Here is a 23,073-nt window from a genome sequence, read left to right as displayed (position 1 = left end):
GTAACTGCCTACTGAGCCGACGGTCCCGGGTTCGATCCCCGGTCAGGGCAAATATTTGTGTGATGAACTCAATTATTTGTTCTTGGGTCTGGGTGTTATTATCTATATATGTATTTATTAAATATTATATTTATCGTCGCCTAGTACCCACAACACAAGCCTTAATTGAGCTTACTGTGGGACTAGGTCGATTTGTGTAATAATGTCCTATAATATTTGTGTAATAATGTCCTATAATATTTATTTATTATTTATTTATATTTATATACAAGATTATATTGTTTCTTTTCTCTCCATCTAGCGGCTTGACGCACAAAAGTGAAATATATCCTCAAAAGTAGACGCGGCTTATCCCTCAGACGCTCCCAGTGTCCAGCCAAAGATTATGTACAAACTTTGTTTTCTTGCCATAATAAATAGATATATATATATAAATATATAATTCGGTTTGTATGTCTGTCGCTTCAGCAAGACGCACCTCGTGTCTTGTGTAACAGAGTGTATGCGATAATGTAATTGTTGTTTGTTCATTGAGTCACAATTAGAACACATTTAGCAGATAAATTAATGCATATAATATAGTTTTATGAAATAAATATGTATATGTAATCCTACATGTCTATTAAATCAAAGAAAATAGATAACACATGGTCGTTTTATTTTTTACCTGCACTCTGACTTCATATTCATTACTAGACATCGGATTATATGCACGAACAAAATGCCAAAATATGCACTAAAAAAGGCCGAAATATGCACTACATACACACGACTGATATGCCTAAAATATGCACAATACAAAATCAAAAAACCTTTATTATTACCAGGCATTTTTACCAAATTTTCGAGCGCGTAACGTTTGTCACCCGCGAGGCCAGTGATGTCACCTTAGACCATTTCGGGCTAAATCTAGCCCTTTCTTGGAATTTAAGCCGTGTTTTAAGTTTTAGGTAATCTAGCCATTCAAAAGAATGGCTCAAAATTAACTTAAAATGGAGCCCATTTTGTAATTTTTTGCCATTTTACCATGCCAAAATAGGGCTTGTTTACTCGCTGAGCGTTCTGATTGGCTAATAAAGGTTAGTCAACCAATCAAAACTCCTGCTATTTAACGAAATATGCACGATTGGGGAAAAAGGCTAAAATATGCACTAACGCCGTAAATAGAGAGTTTTATGCATTTGCATATGCAAACATGCAAATGCATATAATATATAAGGTTGGTAATTAAAATTAAATATTACTATTACATAGATATTTGGATTTTATAAACATACTTCATAAATAAAATACTTTTGAAAAGTAAATGCGTGCTAATGTGAGGGGAAGACATATAATCTGATGATATAAAAAGTAGATGAATTCAAAGTTCTATAGAAATTAGTCCTTATAAAATAAAAAATCTAATAATCGTATCAATAAAACAAAGTCCTCTCCACGTCTTTGTTTGTTCGAGTAAAATCAAAAACTACTGAATCTGTTTTTCTATTTTCATCAATGAACAGCGAAAATGGTCTCTGAAACATAACAGCTAATCATGTTATTTAGTCTAGTTTAGAAAACGCAGGGGAAAAGCTAGAAGGTATAATAAGCGATCTTATCGCTACATATCGATCTCTGCCCAACAACCTGTAGTACATTTTAGAACTGTATCGAGAAATAGACCATTAACTAAGATGGTTTATTTCATATTTAGTAGCAGTGTATAGCATACTGCATAGCATTTATAATGTTTAAAAAAAAATTTTAAACTAATAAGGTCCATACGGTCCATAGCATAGGCTTTAGAAATATGGACTACAGAGTACAGCGTCTAATGAAGCGATAGGAAGGACGGGTTATCGCTCGCGTGTCGCACTAATGATGTTCGAGCGTAAAGTCGCATGTAAATTGTTATCCTGTGAAACATTTCCTTGAATTCTTTTATTTATTTAGCAAAATCAACAGCAGACACAAGAAATTGATAATGTTGCATTTACTTATAACTAAATACTTAGTTATTTAACGCGTCATCAGCTCTAAGTAGACCCTAATATAAAATGATAGATATACAGCAATGAATTTGTTCTTTCCTATTTTGTCAAAGTAAAATAAATATTATTAATTTGAATAATTATTAAACATATTATTACCTAACTAGTTCCAACTTAGAATCTAGGTTCTAGAAATACCTACCTACCTGTAGAGTGTAGATTTACAAATCGATCAAATTCAGCGCTCTAGGTATAATCTAGGTATATCATGCAGTAGACCAATTATTTCCCCTGAGAATCTCCCTATCCAACTTATATAAAGACCTATAAACCAATGTACACATCCGAGAAGTTCAAAAAGCCTATAAACCACAAAACATTCACCGTTAATTATTGGTAAAATGCATTAAAAGCCAATTGGTCACGACACCGATGTAACGGTAGCACGAAGCTATACGTCGTCACTGCACGCTCTAATCTCGACTATCTGATGCGATTTCACGCCGTCTGCCCAAACAACAACAACTAATGAATAAAAGAGATAAATTACCTCGGGGCAAGCGATCATGGGGAATATAATAACCGCTAGGGTTGCCAGCTTGTAGTTTAAATGTTAGTTTTGCAATAAGCAATAATTTATTTGTTATAATAATATTAATAACCTCTTTCAATCAATTTCCATACTACTTTTACATAGGTAAGCTTATAATTCATAAGTAAGACTTCGCGTTACCTACCTACCTTAAATGACATAAAAAGAAAACAACATATTGTAGTAAAAACATTATCTAGGTATGGGTAAGTAGTAAATACGAAATTTAAAACTACTTGAAATTATTATTAAAAAAGTATGGTGTAAAACTTTATAATCAGTTCACTGCCAACCCTATCGCATAGTGGCAAAATCTAAAAAATGCCGTATGGCCAAGTGGGAGAGCAATAAAAATGTATTACAATAATTGTTAATCCGGGCTGTCGCGGGCTCACATACAATGCGCACTTGTGCAGCTGACGCGATAAAAAACTTGCCCGCACGATCGGATTAACAAAGCACGAATACACCCCAACTTTATAAAAAACTATTGAAATCTGATCCATTCAGGATACATTACATTACATTGCGCCGTGTATTAGGCAGACTTTTATTTATATTTATACTGGAGAAGAAATGAAATGTGCTCATTTGTGTAGATACACAATTGAAAGCCCGTAACAAGTGGGCGATGTTTAGAAAACGTTTAGGGGAGCAAATATGTGGTATAGATTAAATTAATAGTTTATCACCGCATGTGCACATTCGATGTGGTAATCAATTCTTTTTTTGACAATAAAAACATTATACGTCCCTTCCTTTATGATAATGTCTTATTTAGATATGTTTATATAGATAAATAAACGATTTGTGTGATCAAAACGCGATTGTAGGTATATTTTTTTGTTATCTTTCAAAGTATTTCGCAATTGTACAAGCCAATTTTTTACTTGTAAAGCTTAGATCAGGTACCTACTATGAAAAGCTTTCTGGAACGCTATAAATGAAAAATTCATACGTGTTGGTATACTTATCTTAGAAGTAACAAGTTCTAAACCTCTATTATTAGCTATTACTTATTAGCAACAACTTATGTAGGTACGAGGTCCCTGAACACTGCCAAGTTATCTCCCGCGACACCGCTCGCGTGTCGCATGTGAGGGATATCACAGATCGCACAGACCTCATTACTTCACACGATGCAGTCTGGGCTTTAGAGTTTAGAGGACGTGACTGCACCGATTGATCGATTTTAATGTTATGTTTAAAAAGAAAAGACAAAATTAAAAATTAAATATTTTTCTTTACTTCCTCCTATAGGTAAATAGCTTAGACGTTAAATTAAAATAAATATATCTTACATTTCAAACTTCAGCTTGTAGTAATATGTACTTTAAATCGTGATTTGAGCAATGAAGTATTTAATTTGAAAATCAATCAAAACAATTCTCAACCTTTTCCCAACAAATATTCATGATAGGTCAGTTGTGAGAAAGGTGAGAGACCTTAGCTACTTAAATAATATTATAATCTATATGAAGTGTATATTGTATTAGATGAAAAATATTATATAGTCTTGAATCGTGAAGCATATATACTTACGTAGGCTACGATTATCCTGATGAATATACTGATACTTCAAACTCAAACAATTATTTATTTAATTAGACTTCTTCTAGAAGCACTTTTAAATCGTCATACATTAGATTTTCCATTTGCTTGGGAGATTAGAGTTAAATTAGATTAAATTTACACCTGTTCCTTCTATCCTATCTTTACTTATACTATATCCATTCGCAACTCTAGCCTTAATTATTGAAGCACTATCTACGACAAAATCGCAGAACCAGCATCCTGAGTCATGTGCCAAGTGTCAGCTACATGTTGCACCTATTGAAGCCAAACCACCGCCATACCTCCATACACACGTCACGGGTCAGATGCGACGATAACACGACACACACATACATTACCGTCCCGTTGCGCTCTAATTAGAGCTCTGCGGAAGCAGACGCAGACATGTAGACTTAAATCTAGTTAATAAGCTATTTATTTAGATTTATTCACCTTTTAAGCATCTAGATAGCGATTGCATCGGTTAGTGCTTAGTGTTAAATAAAGGATTGGTTTATATTGCATGTAAATTATAAGGGTTTTCGTGTATAGTAAATAAAAGACGTATTTATGTGTATGTTATGTAAACAGTGGTGTGTTAAGATGCAGTTCTTACTTACCTACTTTTAATTTTTTATTCATTTGGTATACTCTATTGAAAAACACAGACAATTAAAGATAGTGATCAAAGCTTTTTCAAATGAAAGTACCGACTACTTAAAATATAAAGTGATCTTCCGTCTTATTGTCGATCCGAATAATTAAGCATTTAGAAATAGAGTCATTAATTCTATCTTAATTTCTATATTATACAGTAGCCGTGTAAACAGTGGCTTATCGCGTATTAACTATTAACCGAATAATTTAAGAAGTACCGTTCCCATAGCGCAGGTGGTCTGCCGCCGGAGTAATTTACGAGGTCGGGTAATTATGTTAATGTTAATTAACGAACAATCTCATTTTTATGTGAACAATAACTATGGAGATTCTGTAATGGATCGCTTCGTATCTTAAAGCTTAATGACTTAACTTGGAGCGATGACATAATATTGGGTAGTATGTATTGGGTTGAAGAGAGTCAGTATCGCGTATTATATTGACAAATTAGGTTGTCCTTGGGTGTTCATGATAAATTGTAGAGCTTTTGACTTGTGAGGGCTTGTGCGCTTCCTGATCGAAGAGGGTCATGATATGTACATTTTTAAACAATTGAGATAAATAAATGAGGCTTTCTCTTTGAAGATAAATGATCTGATAGTAAAGTATACCACATTAGAAATCAGAATTTTTATCTAAGTTAGTATTTTCTATTGATCTAGGAACTTTTCACGAGCATAGTCGTTTGTTTAGAGTCCTTACAAATTATTAACTAGACGTACGGAGGGAAATTAAATTAAAGGAAAGGAGTAGGTAGTACATTACTTATGATACGAAGTTAATTGCAAGGTAATATCACAAAATATAATTTTTAAACAATCAAAAACTACATTCTGGGTCGTCTATTACCTATAGGTAGGTATGTTGACAAAATCTATAACCGGCAAACGGGAAAACAATGCACTTTCTTAAATATTAAGTAGGAGAGTATCATGCATCCTGTAAATGATTTGTCATAATCATCTTTTAAGGCGGTCGAAAATCCGCTCAAAAAAAAACTGGGCCCTCTGAAGTATATCACTCATCAAGTTATTATAAAAAGTAAACGACAATAATTTTGAAAAGCAATCACGCCCTGTGTCCCTTTGTCACAATATATAACAGTTTTTGTCCGTACGTCCGTAATTAAGTCCCCGGGAGGTCGACATTTTATATATTAATCTGTATGGTGAGGTGAACGTTCGTCGGACGGCTGGAGTGATCCCTGCGGACGGACGGACGGACCAACCGAGGACGTAATTAATGCGGCATGCCGTGTAATTGAAACTTTTTGTTGAGATACAATGGTTTCATTTACATAAACATGATGTTCGGCCACGAAGTGTGCTGTCGTGATGGTAATGACATAGGGGCGAATATTTAAGTAAAACATATAATTACATATTTAATTACATACCAAGTAGGTACCGTGTGATTTATTCTATGAATGAAATCTACCTATCCAAAATGTTGGCTATTTTACTGAGACAATTTTTAGATTTAAGGGATGCTTTGCAATCCATTGCCAAAGTTCTGTACTTACTTATTTTAGAGAAGGCATTGTAGTTGACTTACATTTTATGAATTCTTCTAATAATACGAGGCTGTAAAAGTTTATACGTACCAGTTTTATCAGAGCTTATCAATCGCTTATCTCCTGACCACAGACTCTAATCGAACTATGCGATGATCTCGAATTAAAATGCTAATCGTCAAGACTCATGTGTGTGCGCACGCGCATCGCTTTCATCTTGTTTATTTAACATTCAAACGTAAACAAAGGAATGTAACTTGATACTGATAATATTTTAAAGGAAAGTCATTTATTGGAAATTGGTTTTATCGGTATCTATTGTTATTGTTTATAGTGATTAACTGAATCTTTAAAAACGTGTATAAATGATTTTCAAAATATTATTATTTCAAGTCTTATTTTACACCCATAGTAAACAAAGAGCTCTTATTATCGACAAACAGTTCAACATTTTAAATCCCGGACTGTTAGTTAACATCCATATTTCATAACCATTGTTTTAACGAACCGATATGGAAATTTCGAGGAAAAATTATGTACCTACCTAAGTATATAAACATTCAACTTCTCACAATCTCACGAATAACCATTGCCATATTTTGGCCATTACAAGGTATATACAGCTAATGATTGATAAACAAAAACCTACAGAAGGCAGGAGTATTGTGCAATGTACCGTCTGGATCGGAGACGGATGGCCGGCCGCCTGACCTCTGCCACGATCGCCACGCTCGAGCTAATAACACCATGTTGTATGCAAAAAGTCAGGTTTATATTCTAATACTTATTATTCAATTTATACTATAGGTAGGTACCTACACCTAATACCTATCATCAATGTAAATATGTGGATATTAATCTGCTGAGCTATTTTAATTTGTAGAATACTATAGTAGAGTTAAAATTTAAAATTAAGTAGTTTAAATAAGTTTAACAAGGTAATAAGCATGATAATTATTAACTTGTACGTAACTATGTAATATTTTTTGAATTATTATGTCGAAAAAAAATATAAAAGTCACGTTGAATTTAATCTACCCGAGGTCATAATCACAGATAACGTGCAATAAAAAAGCTAATACGAGTATTTAATAACTGTACATTTAATTTACTGAGTGAGCATGCCAATTTTTTGCGTCTCCCTATTATCTGTTAAGTTGTCAACAGATCTAGGATCAGATTATCTAAAGCCGACGAAAGCATGAAGACGATTGCAGAACAGAAAAAAGAATACACCGTAACATACACGCCGAGGTTCAGAAAAAGTGGATGTGATAAAGTAGCCAGCGCCCAGCATACCGACAATACACATTCATTCGTCATTGTCAACAGCAGTCGTAATTACTAGATTACTATACATTTTATTGCCTCCTTTATCGCCGGAGAATAAACCGTCCATTAAATCTAACGGCCCGTTTACGGCTGCAGTTAATCACCGAAATTTAGGACTAATTTAAAATATTCTTGTCGAGTCAATAATTTGTGTATTAACAAGGCTTTACGAATATCGGATTACATGACCCTTTAATTGGGCGTGTCGTGAGGACCCCGCGTTTGTCACTTGTTACTTGATTCGTGTAATATTTAATATTTCGATTATTTCAAACGCCGACAGTGTTAGTAGTGCTTAACTCTTTTTTTTTTTTTTTTTTTCAAGTGGGGAAATCTTGCCTAAGATACCCACGGCTCCCGGGGAAGGAGCCGTGGGTTATGTCGGATTCCTACCGACTAAAACCCCACCGTGTACCAACGCGCTGCTTTAGACGGGATGCGGGGACACTATCGCAATCTTCCGCATGTCCCGCCCAGCAGTTGCCCGTTTCCAGGCCCTCCACCAAATGCCCACCCCGGGGCGGCGCAAGCTGTACACGAGCACACGCCACCCGCTCGCCGATGGTGGATTGTTCCCCGTTCCATCATCGGCGTTCCCCAAACCCTCGACCCCAGCACCGACCGGCCGAAGGGCGCGCGCCGATAGGCCCTCCGAAACGTGATTCACGCGTCGAAGGACCCTCTGGCGCACTTTTATAGAGGTTTCCCTCGCAGCCCCCACCTCACACCAGAGGTGGCGGCCCTCGGTCCGGCCCCACGGACCGGATTACGAGTTGGCAGACGGCTGTCTCAGGACAGCCGCCGCCCTACTCCCACCTACAGGAGTCACCGCGTGTCACAAAAGTGACGCGTCGGGATCCCGCCCCCTGTTTTGTTGGTAGTTAGACTACCAACAAAAAACAACGCGCGCGGCCTCTGGCCGCCATCCACCGCCGCAAAGCGCAGCCCCCTGCTAGTCGGTCGGATCGAGACCCAAACGAGCCCCGATCGACCTTCCAACCCCATTTTGCCCAGCCAAATTGCCAGGCCGCGACCACTAGCCGCCATCCCTCGCCGTACCACAACGGCACCTGAGCCAATCCTGGCCCCCCGGAGGATCCTAGCCAGGTAGCCAGCCATCCAGCCAGCCAGCCAGCCAGCCGGACAACCAGCCGGTGACAGCATGCCAGCCAGCCGCCGTCCAAAGCAGCCAGCCAGCCAACCGGTGAGGCAGCCGGTTTCAGCCAGCCTGCCAGCCGGCCCCCTAGCCAGCCAGCGAGGCAGCCGGTGTGACCAGCCGGTTCCAGCCAGCCCGGCCAGCCTGCCTTCAAGCCAGCCAGCCAGCTATATGGATCCCTGGCCGTCGAACCAATCGTGTCGTCAGACGACAGACCGGCCTTTCAGCCCCTCCGCGTCCAATTAGCTTCACTCAGAGTACACAAGTGCACTCCAAGCTACTGAGCCCCCCCGGCCACGACAAGGCTTGGAACTGATGGGGGGGAGTAGTGCTTAACTCTGTCTGAAGCTGATACTATATTCCCTCTGACCTTATGTGGATTTATGAATGGCATTAATTTTTATTAGATGGTTGATAGTAGCTGACTTAAAACAAAATTCTGAAACGATATTGGTTAAGCTGATTGGCTCTCACAAGTAGATATGAAATAATATCTAGAAAAAAAAAAACTTTTTCTTCTTAAAAATAAGGCTGAGTCAGAATAGATTTCTTGATTTGTGTCTTTTGATCCTTTAAACTACAGATTTGACTTAAAATTAACTGAAAACTTGATACAAAAAAAAAAATTAAAAGCTACTTAATGATTATGGGAGCTTTTACCTTATCATTTTTATACATATCTAAAATCTACCAAATACAACCTAACAAGGGAGCATTATCATAACAGCACTTGCATACAAATTATCTAACCAACCAACAAAAAGCAATGAAACGCCCATTAGTGCACTTTTATGAATTAAACGTGACGTTTGGAACAGAACATTCCCGTGTACGACATAATGATGGTCGCATTATGCAGATCACGCGGCAGGGAGGGAAATGGAAACAGTTCGGCGATATATTACGCGATGGGCCGCGTGACGGGTAATAGCGCTCGGCTCACGGCGCGGGCGCGGTCGTGCGCCCGCAAGGGAGCCCGGGCCGGTGAGGCATGTGCGACTGGGATGCGATAAATTTTTATCAAAACCATAGTCGACTATGGAAATCGAAATATATACAAAAGAAGACACAACACAGTCAAGTACTTAATTCAAACAAATGAATAGATAATATATAAAGACACGTTGTACAATAGAGCTAGGTGATAATAAAATAATTACAATTTTATTTGCTAAAATAAATGAAATTAAAAAATAATGAAGCGCAGTCGCATGTGCATACGCGGCCTAGCAATCCTGGCATCAGAAAGCGGACTCCGTTCTGCAACCGGAGATAGTTTTATTTATGCCCCTCAGTTTAATGTAGTTTTTGACTGATACCATCTCTGCGATCTCTGGTATTCACGAGGTCTGTGGGGGGAGGGGGGGGGGGGAGGGCTGTTTATCATTACGTCGTGTTCGCGGGAAGAGCGTCATTAGTTACGGTGGGAATAATGAAGTCTGCAACAATTATAGGGTCCATTAGAGCTGGCTCCACCCGGATTCCTTTAACACGTTTTATAAGGAAAATGTCGATTCGTTGATAGAGTTAGGATAGTTTAGATGTGGTATTATGAATTTATGAAGGCATATACCTATATGCCTCTGTCATATAGGTATATACCTGACAATAAATCGGTTCAGCTATAACTGTTAGCAGATAGCTATAATAGTTTGATACTTATTAGGTACCTTTGTTTTGTGCAAAGTAAAATCAAAACTATATTTTACATAAGGTAAAAATAAATACAAGCTCATAGAGTAAACATTCTTAATCAGTCTACCAAAATAACTTAATCAACATGAATAATTACGTTACCATATTTAAGCGATACTTTAAAGAGTTCAAAATAACTAACTATATTATGTGCCTAACACAAAATACTTAAAAATTCACATACTTTCGAATCTCTTTGTTCTACAAAAAGAACTGTAACTGCATCGTGCGTCCGCAGTTCAAGATGATCGAACATGAAACAGTTCCACTACAAAACAGATAGCACTAGTGGCGTGCCGTGACGTCGTTTGTCTTTGGATTTATGTGATAACACTAGCACTTTACACCTGATCTCGAACACGACGAGAGAATACAATTTAGCACGCAATTATTATTTACATTTAAAATTGCTTTTGTTTTTTGCACGGAACGTTTCGAGTGTGAAGATCTGATCCATATTTGTTATTTTCAGACGATGCAGGGTTTTAATTGTTTGTTTTTTCAAATTCTAGTGTAATGATAGGTATTATGCCACTCATTTCTGTGTAAAAATCACATAGGTGCTCACTTACAACATCGATAATGGAAATTCACAGGAAAATATTAGAATAAATTTTGCCACTTTTTTGATTTTCAAATAATTTTATTTCTACTCGATTTACTGAAATGAGTGGTGTGACTCGATAGAATGACTGCAAGCAGAAGTTTAAGTTAAGTATTTACTCTATAATCTTCAAAACTTAACTAGTTTGTTTTTATAACTCTCGTACAAATCAAACTTTCTCTCAATCAAAATTTATAACAACTCTAATTTATAAAATCAAATCCAATTAAAAGTTTAATCAAAAAGCAATATTGTTTTATGGTTTATAAGTACAGTGATTCCATTAAGTATTTATTGAGAGCGCTTAACAAACACGAGTGCGATGGTGTACTTGTTTGCGAAGTGCCAATTTATCGGTCAACAATCACCGAGAAATGAGAGGTTTAATATCGCCGCTAAAAATAGCCGCTCGAAAATGCGCCTGCGCACGCCTTACTGACTGTGCGGAGCATTAGCGAAGGGATATCACTTTAAATGTTGGTGAATTATGGCATTGTCATATGGATGTATTGCAAGACGCTTGTTTTGTCTTTTTTTTGTGCTGTTTTTTTTGTGCTGAATCTCGTGAAAACGAAATAGCTATTGAAATAAAAACTAGTCTCTTAGGCAGTCAAAATCATAGGATTATAATTATAGATAGCGATACGAACGTTTTATTGATTTATGCACATCCTTATTTCACAATTATTTTTAAATAACTTACATCACTACGATATCCACTGAGCAGTCAGTAAGCCGTATCTAAGTCTAGTCGTTGACCCCGGCAGGTAATTGGCCACTTGTCTGGGAGAGCCGTCCTGCGCCCGCGCCGCGGAAATCGCCTCATATCGTGAACTTTAATTAGCTGACCTTTCAATGTGTTTTACTGCTATACCTACATCCTAGTCAAGTGACTATAAAGTCAAGTACACTATAGCTTTAGTGGACAGGTCGATATACTAAATAATGTTTTTCTAACAAGGGGAAGAATATATAGAAAAATTTATTATATATTTTATTTAATAGGTACCTATACTTGGTCATAAAACACTTGTCGGAAAGCATCAAGGACAAAACGAAACAAATTCAGATTAGAGTATTGGAAATATATTAAGAACTAGCTGCTCCGCGCTGTTTCACCTACGTAGCTCCACTCCTGTTGCCTATAGCCTTCCTCGATAAATGAGCTATCTAACACCGAAAGAATTTTTCAAATCGGACCAGTAGTTCCCGAGATAAGCGTTCAAACAAACAAACAAGCAAACTCTTCAGCTTTATAATATTAGTATAGATTGTTCCTGCTCTATGTAGCGCTTATATTATTACATTGATTTTCCTATTTCTAATATAGACAATGGAAAGTTTTCCAACGTTTTTACCACTTTATGGTAGATCAAAACATGACTGAACAACCAAATTATATAAAGCAGTTAGAGTTTGTGAGGTCATTTAATTACGAATTATTGGTGTATAAATCTAACATTTATATGGTGTATGAAATGATATCAATATTTTTTATAGGTACAATATATCAATCCTTGATACAAGAATTTCTTCAAATCTGTTTATTTGCTCGTATATGGTCATACAAAGGTGTTAATATACAATATTTATATCACATATACTGCCATTGTAAATGGCGTGCAAAAATTTTTGAAAGTATAAATAAAATTATTATTATTAATATAGGTACACATTAATACATTCAATCAACAAAAAAAAGATAATAAATTACAAAATACATACAAAATTACAATTAAATTATATTAAAACTCATACATTAATGTCATTATCGTTCAAGTATTCCTTAACACTATAATAATTTTTAGCTTGCAGCAGTCTATATACTTTATTTTTAAAAATATTCGATGTCAGTTCCCTAATTTTTATTGGTAAGTGATTGAAAATAGTGATTGCCATGCAATACGCATTGTTTCTATAAAGCGCAAGGCGGATTTTAGGTAAGCGCAATCTTTCTCTATGTCGTGTGGTATTTGTTTTTTCATATTTATCAAAGAAGCTAATATTTTTTTTAACGAATAAACATATTTCTAAAATGTACAGACATGGCAAAGGCAAGATTTTTAATTTTTTAAATAGTGGCTTACAGCTATCCATAAAATGGACTCCACACATTGCTCTAATACATTTTTTTTGTATTTTAAATATTGATTGTATTGCTACAGAGTTACCCCATAGGTATTATTATACCGTATCTAAGTACCGATGATACGTATGCGTGATAAGCGATCATGGCGACATCTAAATTAATTGTCTGTTTTAATTTTCTTAATACATACACAAAACGATCTAATTTATTTATAACTTTTGCAATGTGTGGTTTCCAGTTACAGAATTTGTCTAGTGTTATACCCAAAAATACACATTCATTAACAGTAGTCAGTTGATTATTTTTGTATTTTATGTCAAGTTGTAAGTTTGTATTGTATGATTGGAAATTAATTATATTTGTTTTAGTCATATTAATTTGGAGATTATTTAGTTTTAACCATTTTATAGCGTCGTCTAGAGCTTTAATTGTATCCCTTCATCAATTAATGTGCAATCGTGAGGCTTATGGCCGCAATGAAATTACATTAATAAGTCCATTCTAATGTTCCAGTTCTCTCACACTGCCCTGCGGCACTCCTCGCTAATTCATGACACTGGTCGTGTTGAGGCGGACTGCAGTGTGCTAGAGAGGGGAGTAATCGTCTTTGTGAAGTTATAACTTATATCTATATTAATATCATTGTACTGGGAATATTAATGGTAATGTTGTTATCATGATAAATAGGAATGACGAAGTATTTAATAATGGACTATAGTATACAGGATTTTTGGGATAACGTAAGTAGGTTAGTACCTATCTACTGTTGTGAGGTTGAAAATGAATGGAATAAGAATGGCAAGAAAAATCTAAAATATTTAGGTATAGATTTTAGTAATGTGTCCACTTGCGAAGGTCTATCTTGCTGATACTTTTTCTAGTAAGTTATGTAAAATATTGATCCTAATTATTATTAAAAAATATCCAAATCAACTTTACAATTGTAGAATCGTTTAAAAACATTATTTGTGGTTGGAGAGAGTCCGTAAACTCTTTGCTCTCCAAAATATTTAGTGAGAAAGCTAATATTTGTAGGTTAGTCATGCTGATGCTAGGTGCCCTGAAGCGTGAAGATCTGGGCGGCGTGGGGCGGGGAGGGCGGGGGGGCGTGGCCGAACTAGGCTCTGATTGGCTGGAGAAAGCGTGCTTTCGACTTGATTAGCGATTTGGTCAGGTCAGAACAATGGATGCAACGTGACCCCGGGCACGGGTTCCGTTTCATTAATTTGTGGGCTTCATGTAATGTGATAGTTTATGGTATATTGTGTGTTTTTTTGTTATTTGACGGAAAGCCGAAATTGTAGCGTATTGCCAGTTGCCACCGCCCACGAATTTGATGACAATAATTTGTTTAAAGGATATTAAGATAATCTTCAATATCTCTTTTAAGTGGTTTTCTGTTTCCGCATAGGTACAAATACCTACGTCATTTTTTTTTCAAATATTCTTGCTACACATCTTAAAATCTGAACTTCCGCGACCCAGTCAATCAGATGAAACTTTGCATGCTTCAAATTCTTAAACAATAGCATCTCCTACTTGCTAGTGACTAGCGAGGTCGCCCGACATTTATCACGGCTGCAGGCGTTATAAATGGAGCGCAGTGTGCACTGGACTGAGATGGATGAGCGCTTCTCTGCATATTGATGGGTAGTTACTATTCCTGGATACTGCGAAATTGATGGAGTGTGTGAATTTCCTGGGCTCCTATTAGATATTGGGTATATCAAAGTACCTGGTATCATTTTGTGAAATTGGATATGGAAATTTGTTAGGAAACTTTTCACGTATATCTTTCCTTTTGAAGAGCGTAGTAACACAATATATTATTTATATTTGACTCCACTGTCGGGAAAGACTTCCAATGCAAGTTTAGAACATAATTTCAGTAGATGCGTTGGTAAAACGATGTCTGGTTGGTTATAAAAGGAACAATATCCAATCTTATCTTCGGCAAAACTCGAGAATGGCTGAACCGATTTCTTTAATTATTTTTTTTATAGTATCCCTTGAAGTACGAAGTTGGTTGTTATGTAGAGGAAACCGCAGCCGGAAACCGGCGAAGCCAGGGCAGACCGCTAGTTTAAAATAAAAAAATATTGCAGGAGTAAAAATAAAAGAAAATACTATCAACTTAACTACATCCACATCTACAATAAAATTTCATAGGTACCTTCACACCATCATAAGCACAAAGCAAAAACATTAAGCAACTTTCCAATAATTCCATTAGGTTCAAATAGGTCAGCCATCTCACTAATCAGCACCTTTTCCTAACAGACTCATTCGATGGAGATTCAGTGTGAATTTATCGGCTCTGCATTTTTCGATGCACTTGAACAATTAAGTGCGTGAGATGAATAGATGAATATCAGTACAGGCTAGGTCTAGCTAGGGTTGCCAGTCAAATCAATACATTGATACCATTTTTGTACTTAATATTTTAAGTTATAACATAAACAGAGTTACCTACAATATACAGCTGTATATATTATGTGTTAATAATTATCACAGGAATAAAATTTAGTGGAAAATAAAAAATAAATAAAACATTGTATTTTAAAATAATGTTTTTATTAAAATATGTATACATAATATGTTATGTATTTTGTTATTAACGCCATCTAATAGAAATGTAAGCAGTTGCAAAATGATATTTCATAAAAAATAGGCTGGTGAGCTCTACTTTTTGCTAGTTCAATATCTGAATTCGAAATTCAAACGCAGTTGTTTATTTATTTATGATATGAAAAGTGTAAAGTGGCAGCCCTATCGTTTCACACAGCATACTAAGCAGCTGATGGCGGCTCGGTGTGTGTGCGGCCTCGTCCCCGGAGCTACAGTTAAATGTCAACATTAATCACAAGATTTGCAGAAGACATGATCTGACTTCATTCAGTCAATTTTATCTAATTTGTGATAAGTACAAAGAACTGAACATCATTAACATTTGTGATAGTGAATCAATTTGCACTACAAATTATTATTATATTTGCAAATATAATCATTGACAATCTTCAGACTATAAATTTATAAAGAATAGAAAAAATTCGATCACGAGGCGGGACTCGAACCCGCATCCTTCGCGCCATTCCTTCTATTCATTTCATTTTTCTGTTCTTTATAAATTTATATTTATAAAGCATTTGAATGCCATAAAAACCAAAAAAATATAAATTCAAGAAAAGGTCGTGTTCCATCGTTACAATATTGTATTCACTGAAAAGTGCTTCATATTGGTTGAGATGGTTGTTAAATCATCTCAATAGATGGCGCGCGGTGTGTCCATTAAGACCACAGCTTAAGACACATAAAACTGAAAGAATGGAATAAATTATTCGATTGCTCAGGCGGGTCACGAGTGGCTGAGTTGGTTAGGCATCCGCCCCGGAATGGCGCGAAGGATGCGGGTTCGAGTCCCGCCTCGTGATCGAATTTTTTCTGTTCTTTATAAATTTATATTTATAAAGCATTTGAATGCCATAAAAACCAAAAAAATATATCTTCAGACTATATAAAAATTTAATACTAAGTTATCATAAATTATTAAAAGAACTCCAACGGAAAAGACAATTAATAAAAACAACCAAAATGACGAAGCTTTCTGTTTGTTAACTCTACCTTTCATGAGCTCTGATACAAATAGTTATAAACAGCATACTACCGTATCACATACCCTAAGTACGTAATTACTGCTACTTACAAATTAGGAGGCAACATCACTCAGCCCTCTGAGCTTATCTAAACGAACCTCACGTATCCACCATAACGATACATCGCATATTCATTCCGTGACGCGATGTCGATATCGATGCGAGTTAATTGCATCGATATATCGATACATCGCGTTAATTACATCGATGTATCGACTCCGCGTCGCGCTCACGACACAGCTCTCATTAGAATTACTGTAATGGGCCGGATACACGAACTGTCAGGCATGATAAAGTGAAATAGAGCGAGGATTGATGAAACATGTACCGGGTGGTAACGTGTAAGGATGCAGGCTTTTTTCTTGCACTCTTATATCACCAAAATCTGGTTTACCATTTATTAGATTACATCATAAGCAAACCTCAATATTAGTCCAATCGTAGGACATCAAGTCTTACAGGATCTCTCGCATTTTTAGGCTGTTATCAGTACTTTCTATTTGCTTGGTTATCTGCAGCGCAGCGGTTGGAGCGGCCTGGAACGTGTCACCGGAACATAAGTTACTAGACGTAGGTATTTGTATAAGATTGTAATTTGTTGTATATTTACCGGCACGGGCACAAAACATGATTTCTCTTCTAATCTCTCCCATAACTTCCCACGTTTTATGTGACGCTGTTCTGTCGCGTGGCAGCATTTTAATAGTTAATTAGTTTATCTTGTACGGATAAAAATTGTTTCTGTACCATTCGACAAATTAGATTTTGGTTGTTAGTTTTGTCGCATTATCTATCAAATGTACATTCAATCTCGGACATAAAATAGCTCTAGATACATGAATTACAAATGAATATTTATAAACAAATTACTAGATAAATTATGTAATCCTGCATTCATAAATTTCAATACGTTAACAATACAAACGTACTTCGCATAAATTTGAACACTAACTCGAACATTGTTTAGAATTGATTAATCTTTATCCCTAGCCATTAAGGTAAGTCTATAACAAAGCGCATTCAATCGATAGCGTGCCATGTAAGGATGTAATACAAGTGTAATCACAGCCTTATCGAGAAAGAAATATGGCCGCCAGTCGGCGCTCGACCGCCGCGGCGTGCGGACGTGCGCTTAGGGAAATTAATCCTGACTTATTGCCACTATCAATTATGGCTCAGTTTAATTGGGAAACGATCACGACTGATGTATTTTCTTATCATGAAGGCCCCCCGCTGACTTCCTTCTTAACAAATACGTATATTGATTATGTACTTCTTTTTAATAATTGAATGTAACAGTACCTGCGGTGTTATCAAATTGAATAGAACATTAATAACTCTTCACAGATTAATCAGTCAATAATTGTTAGCTTTGTGCTTTTGACATTTGTATTTATTAAGCTTGTTCTGTAATTCTATTAATTGCTTTAACAAACAAACAAACAAACAAACAAAAATACTTTATTGTGCACCAATAAGTAAAAAAAAAAAACTTTAACATGTAATTGTTCTACTTTTTTCTACTAAATTAGGAGGGGTCCGTAGGTTACGCCCCCAGTGTGTTTTGCCCCCGTGGTGGAAGCCCCCGATTTCGTTTTAGTACTATAATATTTATTAGTTAAATATTTTTATCAAAAGTACAGTCAGATAGCAAAGTGTAACCTATTATAAAAAATGTCTAAGTCATGGTTCATTATTAAAATCAAAATCATAGTTTATTATTATAAATCTTTATTAACAATGTCGGTGTAACAAACGTTTGCTTATCTAATAATAGGTACTAATGGGTAATAATAGGTAATACGTAGGTACTTAATATGTAATAAAAATTAAATTAAATGTCTACTTATAAAAACCAGTTTGGCCGGGCACGGGCGCCTCGTTTAGACAAAGTACAAAGTAATGCATCTAAAGTAAATAATTGTAATATAGTAATAAAGTGAATATCCAATATTGTGTTAGTTAGAATACTTATTTAGTAAGTTTGTCTACGTATTTGGTTCCGAAACACTTTTTTCATCGTCTGTATCTAGTAAAAAATATTTTTATTTCGGCGAAATCAACTATAATAACTTAATTTAAAATCGGGGGCTTCCACCACGGGGGCAAAACACACCGGGGGCGTAACCCACGGACCCATTAGGAGATACTTCACTAAGTAGGTAATCACAATTAATTGTCAAACAACTGATCAGCGATCTGGAATACAATGCTTTATTAGGTACAAGACGACGACGACATAATATATCAATTTTCAAAACTACAGGTATGCTACAGATGAACTTACTTACACATAACTTACCACTACGTCTACGTGTAACTACATAGAAAGATACTACAACCACCTGCTGGAGAAAAGTTTAATATACAGAAATAAATGTTTGCAAATAAATTGAATTTTTATTTAAAGTACCGCTCGTCCAGCATCCACGTATTTTCAACGACTCTACTTGTCGCACACAGTTGCGTGTTACGCAAATAACGTGTACGGTGTGGTGTCGGTTTAAAACACGTATATTTTCCATCTTTATGTTATTAGAGTAAGAATACGAGTTATAAGAAAGCTGAAAGGCTGTAACCTCTTACCTTTATATTAACCAATAGTCATAAACATTCTCTATGTAGAGTATTTGTTAGGAACGATATTACGCAAGAGTTTGTGTTAGTTGGCGCGTCCGTTGCCAAATATCGCATAGTCGCCAGTCAGCGGGGTCCCACTGCGCGCTCTGTACGGACATCGCGGTAAGGGCGCGCCTTGTGATGAGCGGAGCGAGAGCGGGTTAATGTTAGCCGTAAGGGAACTAAGAGAATACGTAATGAATATTTGCAGTTTATAGATATTTGGGGCCATCTTCAAATTGATAAGTTTATAATTATAATTTTAAAAATTGTATCGAAGTTAAGTTTTCGTTTAATCGTTGGTTCGTTTTTCTGGTGTCGATAGGAAGGCGAATATTATCTTGTTCCAAATTGTACACACTATTAAAAAAGTGGTAAAGTAGTAAAGAAATATTGCATTAAGAAAATGCTATCGTAGATAAAACGGATGACGATTAAAATACTCTTAATATTTAACTATTTGAGACACATTTTCAGAAATATGTTTATACACACAAAAAAAATTTAATGGAATTATTCAGTCATTACTCATTATTAAATTACTGATCGGATTAAATGAAACGTGACTGTGTTGTAACAGTAGATATAAAATTCGCTGTTCGCTATCGCTTGTCAACAAGCTCTCTCCCTGAGGTCGCAGGTTGCGCAGTGATTGAGCATTGTTGTCAGTGGGTTCAGTAATTACGTCCCGGACTCGCTCGTGATCAGAAGATAAGAATTAAAAACTCCTCTTTGTTTGAAGCTTAACAATGTCTGCGCTTTTGTTGGCTCCGCCGTTTCGGAGCGATAGATCGATGGATAAACATTATCTGATTATTGGGCGCATAATGTTAGTACATTCTTGGAACGTTTGTTAACACTCGGAGGGAAAGTGCCAACCATATTTGTAACATTGTTCACGATCTAATCGTAGTTCAAGGAATATTAAATAACACTGAATTCACATGGGAGTCAAATAAATTGAACTTTATGTATTAGCAGTTAGATATAAAAGGGATTTGTTAAAAAACCAAACACATAATATAAAAATATAATTATTTAGATGTCACCGCAGTAACTCAATTCATCTGAGTGTCAAAATCACAACATATAAGTGGATAGGATCTAATGCGTCTGTGAAAGCGTAATGCGTCGTCTGTGTCTAAAGATGAATCATTACACTTAAAAGCACTTATATTTATAATATAAATTGGTATCGAAAAGAAAGAAGGAAATATTGACTCAACACAACACACAAAATAATGCATATCACAGGCCTATCAGTAATTATAAGTTCCCTTGATATATCCTTACCAATGCCACTTTTAATTGGTGTTTAGAATCACAAACACACTCGTGCAATGGCAGTCGCATATATCAGCAATTTATTAACCGATAATTCTACTTGATATATTTTTATAGCATCTAATTTGCAATGAATTACAAAGCTCTGGCGTATAAATAATAACGTTATGAGGAAGCGAAGAGCCGGCGACCGGCGCCTTCCGTGGTGGAAAAATTTATATGAAATTTACTATTTTTTAAAACATGACGTGTGTATAATATGTATTATTAAAGAGCTTTTATAAAGCTTTTGAAAGAGAGGTAATTAAAAAGTAACTTGTAGAGTAATTGCGAATGATAACGTTCCTTTTATCTAAAACAGGCCCCCATGTAAAGCTCATTTCCAAAAACAAAAATGTAAATACAGATAGTCCTAAAAATAAAAATATTTAAATACATACTACGTATTCGTGTGCAGTTAATTAAAAACTATTATAACAAAATAACAAATTTTCTTCATATCTACCTGTCTCTATATCTCTAATAGCTAATAAGAAAAAGATAAGGTATCTTATATTTCATCCAATCTATGAAAGGTATCAAAAACAAATATAATTATTTAACATATTTCTTGAACAAATATGTGCACTTTGTTAGAAAACTCTTTAATAATAAAATAATCAATAAATATGATGCTTATCCCACGTGTAATGTTACTATTTAGGAAATCTGCTTACAAATAATACTTATCTATTTCTCTACATTTGAATAAAAATGTGAAAACATACGGTTCTATATTTTTGCAGCGTTAAGCAATAAGAATAATAAATTATATTTTAGAAGTATAAATAATTATGCATGTACACATTTTTGAACTTATTGTAATTTGTAAATGTAAAAGAGTCAATACTTCATTATATTTTAAGTACTAGTTATTATTGTTAGGTAAAAATTGTTTAATATGTATGGAATGTATTAAAGATCTAGATTTCCGTCTTGGAAATTAGTAATTTCTCATTTCAGTCAGTGTTATTACATTCGATAGATACCTAGTCATTAAAATTATATTTTACTTATTTGCTGCATCAGAAACAAATTATAACGCTATATTATAATATAAAAAGCGGTACGTTTTTTGGTTTACGCGTATAGACGCACCGCTAAACCAAAAAACGTACCGATTTCGTTCGAAATCTCTCCCCGTATGTTAAAGTTCTACCAAATGGTCAATTATACAGTATCGGTAAGTGGTGAAGATAATCTGATATATGTAATGTGGCGGCGCGTTGTCACAATTGAATCTCAGCTATTTACTGCCCCCTGACCTGCGCGGCGGGCGTCCGAATGTGCTGGAACATGTGCGTTGCGTCACCTTGCTCTGTGATAAATGTTGCATTGTGATACATAACTGATATTATTAAATCTTCTTTGATTGTTCAGTAATGTATGTATGTAGTATGTAGGAGGTTGGCTTACTACCTTGCTACAGGTTTGTCCTAGAAGCTTTTTTGCTATTCCAAAACATATTGTTGTAGTTAAGACTTAAGAGCTATAGACTGTCCTTTCAGAATAAAATTACATTAGAGTAAAAGGATATACGTAGATAACTAAATCTCTTCTCCATTTTTAAACAGAGTGGAATTAAATTAATTTGTAATATTCTTTTACTTTTAAAACGCTGGATTGCATTGGCATTTTATTATTTGCTTTTGAGCATTACTGTCTCACAATTAGTAATAGTTCTAACAAGAATATTGTAGAAAGTCTACTAAACTTTCTTCATATGCACACAAATGATAGCATTCAACTTAATACTTGCACTGTTGGTTTGTCCACGTAGTGTCAACGGTCGCAAACCATTCAGATGGGAATTAACACCACAATAAAGTCTTATTGATGAAGATTATCTCATTATGTTGAGTCGCCTTTCACCACACCCGTGGGTTTAGGCCGGCCACACACCCGCGATTTTGTATAATCGAATTCATTTTTAACAAATGACAATCTATGTGTTTATGGATATTGATATTAAAGTTAATCGTTAGGGTCTCGAGGTCATATATTTATTTTTATACTGTTCGATTGTCAATATACTATAGATATTAGTTTTCAATTCCATTTACCTACTGTTGATGATATTTTTTATAAATAAATATGAACTTATCTACTGTAACTCGTAAGAAGAAACAGTTAAAGTCAGAATTCGTTTATATCTCGAAGAAGTCGAATCTGTCATCTTATCCGTACTAATATTATAAAACAGAAAGTGACGCGTTTATTTTATTATGTAGTATATGTATGTTCCGCTTTAACTGCACAAAAGCAGAATACTGATTGGCATATGTAAATTTAGCACGGTAATCTACAACTCTA

Source organism: Colias croceus, chromosome 18, assembly GCF_905220415.1.
Source record: "Colias croceus chromosome 18, ilColCroc2.1".
In the NCBI taxonomy this organism is placed as follows: domain Eukaryota; kingdom Metazoa; phylum Arthropoda; class Insecta; order Lepidoptera; family Pieridae; genus Colias; species Colias croceus.
The sequence above is the reverse complement of the archived record's forward strand: the minus strand, read 5'-3'. Positions refer to the sequence as shown.